Here is a 14,384-nt window from a genome sequence, read left to right on the forward strand (position 1 = left end):
TTGAGATGATGTTCTTCTTTTTCTCTTTATTGATCTCACTTCCCTCTTCCAAAATTCCCCAACAGTTTTCCGAAGACCACCAGTTTTCCGATTTTGAGCACTTAAATTATCATCTCCGGCTGGAATTATCGTATACTTTCCGATGACCATTAGTTTTCTGAACTCTGTTCCAAGCATAACCAAAGTAGGGTTAGAGATGGGGACGTCTTGGACAAAGAGTGATGCAATCGTGGCAGTGATGGAAGAAGGCTTATAGATCCGAAGCTCCATGAGTCCTTGGATGACTGTTGTCACACTCCAAAACCGGAACGGCGGAAACGTTCGGGGGTGGAGGACGTCATGTACAGTATCACAACAATGCATAGTAGTAAACAAGCAACAACATCATATATTGCATTAATAATATAATTTAATACAAGTGTGTTCTGTTAAGTTTAATAGACACCAAAAATATGAAACAAAATAAAAGATGAGTCTTGAACGAGCTCCATCTTCTCAAAACCTGGCACCGGTACCTATCTACTGGTGACCTGAGAATACAAGTTATTTTGAAAGAGTTTATCAGCTTTAAAGATGGTGAGATCATAAGTATTTTAGTGTCATTGTTTGTATGAAAGTGTTTGTAAGTATGTAATGTAGAAGTTTGTAAATGTTTGAAATCGCCTAGAAAACCCTATGTTTTCTACTAAAAGTAGCCTTCTACCAAGGCATCAAATGTTTGTATGTTTGACTCTAGTAAGAGTATGTATTTTCCCAATTCTGACTATCATTAACCAAAAATATAGTTTTTACATTACCGTTCATTGTGTGAAGATCACAAAGTGAATGCGATGGGGAAATAAAATAGTACTGTAGTGCTGTATTAAGTAACTACTGTTGTACTAACTACCTCAATCCAATTGGTAATTAAAGTAACATGTGATATGCCTGTACCATACTACCGACTAAAAACACGACGATGAAAGACGTCGGAAGAAATGACATTTGGTACCCGTAGACTTGCAAATCCCACTGTAGCGAGCAGCAAGGTGTAGGATAGTCAATCCAGTATAGATCTAGAAACAAATTCAACGCTCCCCATTTAAGGAGATTCTGGATACAAAACGGGCCATGACAGGTGATACCATGCCCCGTTACGTGGCTCACATAATTGTTGTAATGTTCTTGTATATGTATTGTATGTACTAGTTGTATTGTATGTTCTATCTGTCTAGTATGTATGTATGTTCTCTCTGTATGTTATCATTTGTTTCTCATCATAGTGTTCTCTATCTATATGTTATGTTTGTTTCTCATCATAGTGTTCTCTATCTGTATGTTATGTTTGTTTCTCATCATAGTATGTATTGACTCATGTATGAACTGACTCATTGTATGTTTCACTGTTCAAGTAATAGTATTGTAACTTCCTAAACTATACCTATTATAGTTTACTAGTAATGTTGTTTGTATGTATGAACATGTTTGTATACCTTTGCTACCCAAAGGTATTGAAATGAATGATGGAACTTTTATATCTATACACATATACATAATATATAACTAAGATTCAAACGACCTTCGGACAAATAACCGATACCCTAAGTCCACAACCAAACAAGGAACAGGCAGCAAGGTGAGCTATCAGTCCTAAGTCCTTTCAATCCCACTTATATAACTATATCTATATAGATAAACATTTGACAAAGTATAAGTTTAAAAGAGTTTAATAAAAGTATTTAACATGTAAAAGAGTTTGTAAAAAAAACAGTTTGAAGTAGTTTGTTTGATAACACAGTTTGAAACGTAAGAAATCCACTTGTTTGGTAGTTATTAATCACATGCGATTGATCTAATAACTATAATAGTTCAACTTGTATTTGTTGAGTTTTGAGCATTCTAACACTCCTATGGTGTACATGCAACCCTAAATACATTGGATCTATGTTTTCTCTATTATACATGCAAATATCAATTTTCCAAGGTATTGTTCTAACTAGCATAATATAAAGTACACATAACATAAATTCTAGTAGAATTACATACCTCTCCTTTGGTGCTTGATTCCATGGAGCTCAAGAGCCTAGTGCCCCAAGTGTGACACCGCAAATGGTTCACACAACATGATAAACACTTGGAATAACTTGAGAGAGAAATGAACACTTCATGAAATCGCCTAACCCTCTTCATGTATACATGGTGGCCGATTTTTACAAGAATAAGATGCTTATATAGTTTGTCACAATTAGGGTAAACCCTAATTGTCATGGATTTCCATTTCCTTGGATCCATGGGTTCAAATACACCATGGAGCATCCTATGGGTTTTAGCCCAACTTGATAATCCATGGAGCATTAGCCCACTATATAAGTATGGATGATTTACACAATCAACCCATATATTTAATTAGTCTTCTTTTGATCACTTAATTAATTCTAGATTAATTCTTGATCAATACTAATTAAATAATCTTATTAATATATTAGAACTTATAATATATTAATAAACCTTAAGTGTTATTTCTCTCATTTTAGTCTATCCAAATGCATGATGCCATGCAACCCAAATGGACCATGCCGGGTCGGGTCAAGAATATACCAATTATAGTTATGGACTTAGACACTAATCCAACAGTCTCCCACTTGGATAAGTCTAATAACTATTATTGCAAGTACGCCTTCATAACCTGACCGGCAATCGTAGCTCTTAAAAGCTGCTGCCGAACTCTGAACCAATCAATGACGCATCCATTAGATAAGTGATCATATATTCCTCCATTCTAGATATCATATGGACTGAGACATGGATTATAATCATTCTCTCTGTCCATTTGTTGTTTCCCGATTTCCGATTTATGACGACTGACTAATTGAACAAATCAAATTAGTCCAGGCCCGGCCGAGCACTTACATTTTGTCATCACTAAATCATCGAGGGGCCCACGGACATCGCTTTTATCCCTTTGAGGGTAACAGGAATGGATAAACTTCGACTCATATGCTTGTACTGACTACTTGTTGAATCATACACAAATGCACGTTTTATAACATCGAGTTACCAATGCGTTTTCGTGCAATCAATGTATAACCAACTCATAGTCAACAACTCATATCTCTAGGTTTGAAGAATATAAGATATTATCGTCTCATGATTCACTCGTGATAAAATCCATGAAGTGATTCAAATGAGCGTGGGTTGAATCCAATACTCAGAACTTATGAGCACTCATGAATGTTGTAGCAACCACTGCTATGTCTAATGCACATTAGACAAATCATACAAGCCAAATTCATGACAGTCTTGATTCATATCTACTTCCAACATATGACCGACTGTGGATGGTTTGAATAACTTAGTCATTCGGGAAGAATGACCTAGTTATTCTGGAAGTCAAAACATGCAAAGTGAAACACAAAAAATAATACTAATCTTGTATGGCCTCAACACTTCGAGTGTAAATAAAAACCCTTTTATCTAAGCACCATATTGATTACTCATTATTCATTGTTTCGATTTATCAACTTAATACTTGAATTGAAACAATAGTCATGCCATGCACCAAGTGTCACAACTAGGAATTTTGATGCTTTGTAACTATAACAATTATATCAATTATGAACCAACAATATGAAAGCATGTATGATGCTTATTCAATAACAACAAAACTTTCATCAAATACTTCATTCAAGCACTACAAATAGTTAACAAAGAATTGGAAACCCTTGAAATCCCGGTTTAAGTCCATTTTGGACTAGGATTTCCTTATTGGGCCTAATGGACCAATAAGCTTCCAATTTAACTATCTTGAACATAGAACTCTCAAATGGGCCCTAATTTGGACCCATATGCTTGAAACTTAATATTTTGGGCTTTATAAGCCTAAAATAAACTAGGATAATTTTAATGGACCTCATTGGATCACAACAAATTTAAATAGCCCTAATGGGTTATAAAAATCATTCTTTGATTTAATTGTGCCGAAAATCACCTAATGGGTTTATAATTTGGGCTTAAGCATTAAAGGGCCGAAATCCTTCTTTCCTTTCTCCTCATCTCGGCTCAACAACTCAAAAGGGAAGAGAGTTGACTTCCACTTGCCACCTCACATTTACCCATTGGAAACCCATGCAAAAATCTCATGTTTTCATGCATGTCAACTCAAAGATCTCTCTCTTCTCCTCTCTCTTTTTCTCTCGGCCGAAACAAAGACACACACACCCTCACAAAATTCATTTCAATCCTCTCAAGAACACTTGCACTCATTCTTCAAAAATTTTGAGATTTAGAGCTTTTTAAGGAGTTTCTTCCACAAAAATCATCATTCAAGGTAAGTTCATGCTTGGATCCATGATCTAGATTCTTTGTTTTATCAAAAATCTCTTCCTAATCTATTCAAACTCATGATCACCATCTTAGAAACACCTAAGTTCGAGATCCTCCAAGGAAAGCTTACTAGGCCGAGATTTGCACCAAACTTCTTCATTTCTTCCTTCTAAACCGAAAACAACAAGCAAAGGTGAGCTTCATACCCCTCTATTTTCGTTTTTTATAAGTTTTATGGGGGAGAATACAAGAAAATGTGTAGATCTATGTGTATGTGTAAGCTATGTATGATTTTATGCATGTATGTGTGATTTTATGTGTTTTTGTGATGAACATGTAACCAAAAAGGGGTGATAACTCGAGATCTATGACATGAGAAAGAAAACAAATATGATCTAAGTTATGTTACACAAAACAAGCCAAGAATAATAACTTATAAGATTGTGATGAACATATTTCAACATAAAACCCATTTTTGGGCTTAAATTGTCAAATATACAAAATTTGGGTAAAAGGTTGCCAATCCACGGTTTCTTAAAGGCCAAAGAGTCAAAACAGTTTCAATAATTGTTTTTATGTATATTATAATTTTCAAAGGACTTGAAATGTAAATTTTTAGCTTAATGGGCTAATTTTGGGCTTTTCGGCCCAATAAGCCCAAAATTGCGAAAAATGACAATTAAAGGGGCTGAAATGATAATTTCTTCGAAACAAGGGATAAAAAGTGTAACAAAACTATTTCAAGGATTAAAAATGCTTTTCATTTCCAAAAAGGATCAAAAATGTAAAGTTTTTGGATTTTGGACCAAAACTGTAAAAATTGCGAAAAGTTGGGTTCTAACCGAAAAATACTATTCTGAAAGGACTGCAACTGTTAACAAAATAAGTTTTGAGTTAAAACTATCATTTCAACAAATTTATGATGCAAAAATGTCAAGAAAATGTTTTAAGGACTAAAAATGTCTTTTCTTTTATATAAAGGACTAAAACTGTTATTTTTATAAAAAGAAAGGTGTTGAAAAGGTCAAACCACTATTTTTAAGCAAATCATTTCATTGAGTCAAAATACAAAACCACGACTTACGAAAAATCGAAAGATGAATACACGTTTAACTCCAAATATCGTTATAAACGAATCGATCGGTCTCGAATCGATACAAAAACAATGATCGTTCAATCGAACCGTCCAATAGATACGCGATACCTAAGACGAGTAAATATTCAAACTTTGGGCTTGAAAGTTTCAAATCATGCTTGTTGGACCTTGCAAGTCCAATAACATGATCTTTGGGCCCAAAGGGATAACGCTTATATGTTATTGGGCCTCCTATGGACCAATTCCATATAAAAGGACTTTCAATGGCTTTTATGTGCTATTGGGCCCTAGTGGTCCATTAGTATTGCTAGTAAGGTCAAAGTAATCAAATGCGAGTTGGGCCAACGTGTCTTTCGCATCCCCGACAGCCTAAGGTACTTACGATAGTAGCAGGACTTCGTACTCCTCTTCTCTTCGTTCGCTAAGGCTTATGAGTAATCAAAGTAGACGGAATTAGGACGTTATTCAACAGTAATCAAGGTGGTTTGGATTAAGTGAGTAACAACGGACGACACCTCTATGGGACGTACGTAGTTGGCTGTTATAACTTGTCTTCACCAGACATCGTTACAACGACTCACTAGGTTTATCCAACACCATCCGAGTATTCAAGGATGAGTAATCAAAAGCCATTCGTTGTGGCGGTATAACAATTAGTAATCACGTATATCTTTCGACATCGGAAAACATCGGGTTTTCCGGGGAAATCAATACTACTCGCTCGGAATTTCTATAACTATAATACAAAACACCCTTTTTATATATGTTTTGAAATCATTCATGCATCAACTTATGGATCTTCACACTTTGATAAACTATTGTCTTTTCAGAAAATATCGGATTTTCTGGGTTTTACAAACTACACAAATCATTTTATTCACAACTTTGCTTATGAACTCACCAACATTTCATATGTTGACGTTTTCCAAAATAACTTGTATTCTCAGGTAACAGGTAAGCGGAAGGGTAATACCAAGTATGTTAGAATGGATGTAATATTTGTTATGAAAACTCTGAAACAATTTGTGTTATGAATGTGTAATATTTAAATCAATGTACTGGATGTAAACAATATCAGTTGTAATGTATTGATGCATGGTGATGTTTATGTTATGATTCATGTATATTCATTGTGATGGTATTCAATTTAACTCACGCGAGCCCTCGGACGTTTCCGCCGTCTGGTTTCGGGGGTGTGACAGGTTGGTATCAGAGCTCTGTTTATAGTGAACTGGCATATCTAACCACACATTGATATGCAACTATAAACCAAAGAGGGACTAAAATAACTCTGAAAAAAACAAATAAAACACAACGATAAAACATCCTTACTTGTGTGATATAGGAAAAAGAACATAATACCAAATCAAACAGAATAACACTGACATCTCGGTTAAGTGGGGATTGTTCATGGTTGTAGTAAGGGGTGAGTGTAGCCTGATCAACTACATTTCCTCCGAAGTGCAACTATCACATGCTCCGGGAAAACCTCGATGGTCAGAAAACCTAAAAACATACCCCTTGATACCAAGAAGAGAACATTAAATTCAAATTACATAGTAACTAAAACATCTTAGAAATAATGATTACTACCTTTATACACTCTTGCAGACAGTATGGCCGGCTTCCATCATCCCGGAGATCCGTATTTCCCTAACCAGGGAAATAACGGATGGCTGGAAGAGGAACCCGAAGAAGACCCCGAGGAAGGGTCTGAAGAGGAACCTGAGGAGGAAGTCGAGGGTGGACCTGCCGAGCCGGTGGAGGTCCTGGAAGAAGAAAAGACGGAGAGGACTCCGAGGAAGAACCTGGCGATGATGATGATTCGGACACAGAGTCCGAAGTCATCAACCCCCCTTACCCGACTAGGGTGCCCGCTCACCGGATGGGCCCGACCGGCCCTACATCCCCCTGGGGTATCGACCTTTGGAGATGGAGCAGGCAGCATGGACAACGACCTCCATTCGGCATGTCACGCGAGTTCTACGACTTGAGGGAGTGAGGACCAGCTGATCGCGCACTTCCGGTCATGGTGAGACGACTGCGGGAAACTGGCGACCTGGCGCAGAGCACCGCTGATCAGATACACCAGATGCGAACTAGGGTTGAGCGTGCAGAACAGGAGATGCGAGAGGTTATTCGAGAGTTCCACATGAGGCAGGTGAGATGGGAGACTCGCCTCCGGGATGCGGAACGACAGGTGGCTCACCTCCAGGGAGCGTCCACTTCTTCAGCACCACCCCCTGGCGCATCCCACCATAACCTGGACTAGTCATATCTATCTTTAGTATTATGCTTAGGTGATCTATGCTATGTACCATGGACTCTATGTTTAAGTGATTACAGTACTCATAGAGCCGTTACGCTGCCAAACTTGCACCACTTATGTATGCTCATCTTAGCAAAATTTTCATGTATCAAAAATGCGGATAATATTAATGAAAAACTTTATGTGTTCTATTGTGATGTTGTGATCTGCTATGTGTTATATATACATGATTATATGCTAAATTGCGAAACCACTTAAGTTCATGCGAAACAGCTAGTCTATAGGACCACAATCTCACAAAAACTATAGGCACTCAACATCTTTCCGTTCCATAACAGAAAGATGCCACAACGACCAACTCGTGGAGACCCTGGACCAACCCCACCCGAAGTCAACTCAGTTGCATTCCAAGCAGCTGTATCTGTTGCAGTTACTGCAGCCATGGCGCAAATCCAGCAAGGAAACAATGGTGGAGTCAATGGACAAGGGGCTGGGAGTTCTAACAATGGAACAAATCACGGACCTACCAGGACATGTTCCTACAAGGACTTCACCAACGCTAAGCCACGAACCTTTAACGGCACGGGTGGAATGATAACCCTGAAGAGATGGGTGGAAAAGGCGGAATCAGTGTTCGAAATATGTGAATGCCCCGAGGAGGTGAAAGTGAAGTTTGCCGCATGCACATTTGTCGACCAGGCTCTCACCTGGTGGAATGGACATGTGGAGGCCATGACTCTCCCCGTAGCCAACGCTATGCCATGGACGGAGCTGAAGGAAATGCTGATGGCTGAGTACTGGCTACGTGGCGAAATTCAGAAGATGGAGCAAGAGCTGTGGAATCTCACCGTCCGAAACTCTGATATAGATGCATACATATCAAGGTTTAGCGAGCTGTCATTGTTGTGCCCTGGCATGATTACGTAAGAAGAAAAGAAAATCGAACGATTCATCTGGGGATTGACCTCCCCAATTCAAGGAAATGTAATCGTTGCAAATCCTGAAACCTTCGACAGTGCCAAGAGATTGGCCAAGAGGCTGTACGACCACAACAACAAGAAGGGCGAAAAGCCAGCGGAAATTGAAGGAAAGAAAGAGAGTGACAACAAGAAAGGAAAGAACAACAAGAGAAAAGGGCGACAAGGCTCAGAATCAACAAAGAAACAACAAACAGTGACAGTCAATGCTGCAACCACCCAAGTACCCTTCGCACCACATGCTCCAGCCTCAGCTAATCCAAGCACTCCCAGGCAGTATTCTGGGAATCTCCCAAAGTGCAACAAGTGCAATTTCCATCATAATGGTGAATGCAAGGAAATGCAATGCACCAGTTGCAATCGGAAGGGTCATACGGCAAGGTATTGCAGGACCTATCCTCCCCAGAACCAACCACAAGGAAACAACAACAACAATAACCGCATCAACAACAACAACAACACCAACAATAGCGGCAATAACACAGGATCAAGCCCCACCTGCTATGGATGTGGAAAGACTGGACATATCCATCGAAACTGCCCCAACACCAACAACCCTGGGAACGGAGGAACAGGAAGGGTACTAGCTATGGATCAGGGAGAAGCGGTTCAGGATCCCGCTGTTGTTACCGGTACGTTTTTCCTAAACCACACTTATGCATGCATCCTATTTGATACCAGGGCAGAACGAAGTTTCGTGAGTAATAAATTCAAACACTTATTAAAACAACAACCCCATAAGCTTAATGAAACCTTCACGGTGGAAATGGCCAATGGGAAGACAGAATCCACTGGGGAAATCTACATCGGATGTACCCTGACATTAAACCACCACGTTTTTCAAATAAACTTAATGCCTGTTTCCATTAGGAGTTTTGATGTGATTATCGGCATGGATTGGTTAAGCCCCCACCATGCTGAAATTATGTGTCACGAGAAGGCCGTTCGCCTTCATCTCCCAAATCACGAAACCCTAGTTATTTACGGAGACAAACCCAGCACGAATCTTCGTCTTATCTCGTGCATTAAGGCACAAAAGTACCTACGAAAGAAGGACTTGACGTTCCTAGCTCACATAGTGGATAAGTCCAAAGAGGAGATCAATATTCGTAACATCCCTGTGGCTTGTGATTTCCCGGATGTCTTTCCAGAAGATCTTCCAGGGATACCCCCAAAAAGACAAGTCGAGTTCCGAATTGATCTAGTGCCAGGAGCTACTCCCATCGCCAAATCACCGTACAGATTGGCTCCTGCGGAGATGCAAGAGTTGTCCAGTCAACTTAGCGAGCTTTTGGACAAAGGATTCATCCGACCCAGTTTCTCACCTTGGGGAGCTCCGGTTCTCTTTGTCAAAAAGAAAGACGGTACCTTCAGGATGTGTATCGACTATAGAGAACTTAATAAGCTTACCATCAAAAACCGCTATCCACTTCCGCGAATCGACGATTTATTTGACCAGCTCCAAGGAGCTAGTTACTTTTCAAAGATAGATCTGCGTTCTGGATACGACCAACTCAAGGTCCGGGAGGAGGATATTCCTAAAACCGCCTTCCGAACTCGTTACGGACATTATGAATTTGTCGTAATGCCCTTCGGTCTGACGAATGCTCCTGCCGTATTCATGGACTTAATGAATCGAATCTGCCGACCATTCCTTGATAACTTTGTCATCGTTTTCATCGACGACATCCTCGTCTATTCTCAAAGCGAGGAAGAACACGGCCGACATCTCCGAAAAATCCTGGAAACCCTGCGAACCGAAAAGCTATACGCAAAAATCTCTAAGTGCGAGTTTTGGCTCCGTAGTGTGAACGTTTTGGGACATGTTGTTAGTCAGGAAGGAATTCATGTGGATCCTTCTAAAATCCAAGCCATCGAAGGATGGGCAATCCCAACAATACCTACCGAAATTCGTCAATTTTTAGGCCTCGCAGGCTACTACAGGAGATTCATTCAAAACTTCTCCAAAACAGCAAAGCCACTTACCTCGCTTACACAAAAGGGCGTACCCTTCGAATGGACGGATAAGCAAGAAGCTGCATTCCGGACTCTGAAGCAAGCACTCTGCAGTGCGCCGGTGCTATCGCTACCCGAAGGAACAGAAGACTTTATAGTTTACTGCGATGCGTCAAATCAGGGTTTAGGCTGTGTACTCATGCAGCGTGGAAAGGTGATAGCTTACGCGTCCCGACAACTAAAGACGCACGAGGTGAATTACACCACTCACGATCTGGAACTGGGAGCAGTGGTCTTCGCCCTAAAGATTTGGAGGCACTACCTTTATGGTACCAAGTGCACCATCTTCACCGACCACAAGAGTCTCCAACATATTTTGAACCAAAAGGAGTTGAACATGAGACAACGAAGATGGGTCGAACTGCTAAATGACTACGAGTGCGAAATCAAGTACCACCCAGGCAAGGCTAACGTGGTAGCCGATGCCTTGAGTCGGAAAGAATACTCGAATCGTCGTTTGAAGACTCTCTCCATAACCATTCGATCTCACCTAACCTCTCAAATCAGGGCAGCCCAGTTCGATGCCATGAAGGCAGAAAACAAAACAAGCGAAGCGTTGCGTGGAATGGAGAAGAACTTTGAAGTGAAGGAAGACGGAACAAATTACTTCATGATACGCATTTGGGTCCCTAAACTTGGAGGATTCAGAGAAGTGGTCATGAACGAAGCCCACAAGACGCGATACTCCATCCATCCAGGCTCAGACAAAATGTACTTGGATGTTAAGCAACATTATTGGTGGCCTAACATGAAGGCAGAGATTGCCACTTACGTTAGCAAGTGCCTCACATGTGCTAAAGTAAAGGTGGAATACCGGAAGCCCTCCAGATTACTACAGCAATCAGTAATTCCCGAGTGGAAATGGGAAAGGATTACCATGGATTTTGTGACCAAACTACCCAAGTCGACGGATGGTTTGGATGCCATCTGGGTAATAGTTGATAGATTAACGAAATCCGCCCATTTCCTACCAATAAAAGAATCATACAAGATGGAGCGCCTGACAAGAATCTACATCAAAGAAATCGTGAGACTCCACGGAGTGCCCGTATCTATCATCTCTGATAGAGATAGTAGATTTACTTCACGCTTTTGGCAATCGCTTCAGAAAGCCATGGGAACACAACTTGACATGAGCACTGCCTACCACCTACAGACGGATGGTCAAAGCGAGCGAACCATTCAAACGCTAGAAGATATGCTTCGTGCGTGTGTGATAGACTTTGGAAAATCGTGGGATACCCACTTGCCTCTGATCGAGTTCTCATACAACAACAGTTATCACTTGAGTATCAAAGTCGCTCCTTTCGAAGCATTATAGGGGCGTAAATGTAGATCACCGTTGTGCTGGGCTGAGGTAGGAGACACCCAGCTAGCAAGAGGGAAAACGCCAAACAATGCCTTAACGGGACCGGAAATCATACGCGAGACGACCGAGAAGATAGTTCAGATCAGGGCCCGACTGCAATCATCACGAGACAGACAAAAGAGCTACGCCGATAAATGACGGAAGCCCTTGGAATTCAAAGTCGGAGATAGGGTGTTACTAAAAGTCTCTCCTTGGAAAGGAGTGATTCGTTTTGGAAAGAGGGGAAAGCTGAACCCACGATACATTGGACCCTTCGAGATTCTTGCCAGAATCGGTCCAGTGGCTTATAGACTGCAGCTACCCGCTGAGCTCAACAGTGTACACCCTGTGTTCCACGTTTCCAATTTGAAAAAGTGCTCATCCGACGAGACTCTCGTCATTCCATTGGAAGAAATCGAAATCAATGAGAATCTTCTGTTCATCGAAGAACCCGTCGAAATCATGGACAGAGAGGTGAAGCGTACTAAACAGAGCCGCATTCCGATTGTGAAGGTTCGACGGAACGCGAGACGCGGACCAGAATTCACACGGGAACGCGAAGATCAAATGAAGCAGAAGTACCCTCACCTATTCTCGCATTCTCAAATCTAGCTTTCAAAAGAATTTCGGGACGAAATTCCCTCTAACGGGGGGATGATGTCACAACTAGGAATTTTGATGCTTTGTGACTACAACAATTATATCAATTATGAACCAACAATGTGAAAGCATGTATGATGCTTATTTAATAACAACAAAACTTTCATCAAATACTTCATTCAAGCACTACAAATAGTCAACAAAGAATTGGAAACCCTTGAAATCCCGGTTTAAGTCCATTTTGGACTAGGATTTCCTTATTGGGCCTAATGGACCAATAAGCTTCCAATTTAACTATCTTGAACATAGAACTCTCAAATGGGCCCTAATTTGGACCCATATGCTTGAAACTTAATATTTTGGGCTTTATAAGCCTAAAATAAACTAGGATAATTTTAATGGACCTCATTGGATCACAACAAATTTAAATAGCCCTAATGGGTCATAAAATCATTCTTTGATTTAATTGGGCCAAAAATCACCTAATGGGTTTATAATTTGGGCTTAAGTATTAAAGGGCCCAAATCCTTCTTTCCTTTCTCCTCATCTCGGCCCAACAACTCAAAAGGGAAGAGAGTTAACTTCCACTTGCCACCTCACATTTACCCATTGGAAACCCATGCAAAAATCTCATGTTTTCATGCATGTCAACTCAAAGGTCTCTTTCTTCTTCTCTCTCTTTTTCTCTCGGCCGAAACAAAGACACACACACCCTCACAAAATTCATTTCAATCCTCTCAAGAACACTTGCACTCATTCTTCAAAAATTTCGAGATTTAGAGCTTTTTAAGGAGTTTCTTCCACAAAAATCATCATTGAAGGTAAGTTCATGCTTGGATCCATGATCTAGATTCTTTGTTTTATCAAAAATCTCTTCCTAATCTATTCAAACTCATGATCACCATCTTAGAAACACCTAAGTTCGAGATCCTCCAAGGAAAGCTTACTAGGCCGAGATTTGCACCAAACTTCTTCATTTCTTCCTTCTAAACCGAAAACAACAAGCAAAGGTGAGCTTCATACCCCTCTATTTTCGTTTTTTATAAGTTTTATGGGGGAGAATACAAGAAAATGTGTAGATCTATATGTATGTGTAAGCTATGTATGATTTTATGCATGTATGTGTGATTTTATGTGTTTTTGTGATGAACATGTAACCAAAAAGGGGTGATAACTCGAGATCTATGACATGAGAAAGAAAACAAACATGATCTAAGTTATGTTACAGAGAGGTGAAGCGTACTAAACAGAGCCGCATTCCGATTGTGAAGGTTCGACGGAACGCGAGACGCGGACCAGAATTCACACGGGACCGCGAAGATCAAATGAAGCAGAAGTACCCTCACCTATTCTCGCATTCTCAAATCTAGCTTTCAAAAGAATTTCGGGACAAAATTCCCTCTAACGGGGGGATGATGTCACAACTAGGAATTTTGATGCTTTGTGACTACAACAATTATATCAATTATGAACCAACAATGTGAAAGCATGTATGATGCTTATTCAATAACAACAAAACTTTCATCAAATACTTCATTCAAGCACTACAAATAGTCAACAAAGAATTGGAAACCCTTGAAATCCCGGTTTAAGTCCATTTTGGACTAGGATTTCCTTATTGGGCCTAATGGACCAATAAGCTTCCAATTTAACTATCTTGAACATAGAACTCTCAAATGGGCCCTAATTTGGACCCATATGCTTGAAACTTAATATTTTGGGCTTTATAAGCCTAAAATAAACTAGGATAATTTTAATGGACCTCATTGGATCACA

The sequence above is a fragment of the Lactuca virosa genome, chromosome 3, assembly GCF_052849685.1.
Source record: "Lactuca virosa cultivar CGN04683 chromosome 3, Lactuca_virosa_CGN04683_v6, whole genome shotgun sequence".
Lineage (NCBI taxonomy): Eukaryota > Viridiplantae > Streptophyta > Magnoliopsida > Asterales > Asteraceae > Lactuca > Lactuca virosa.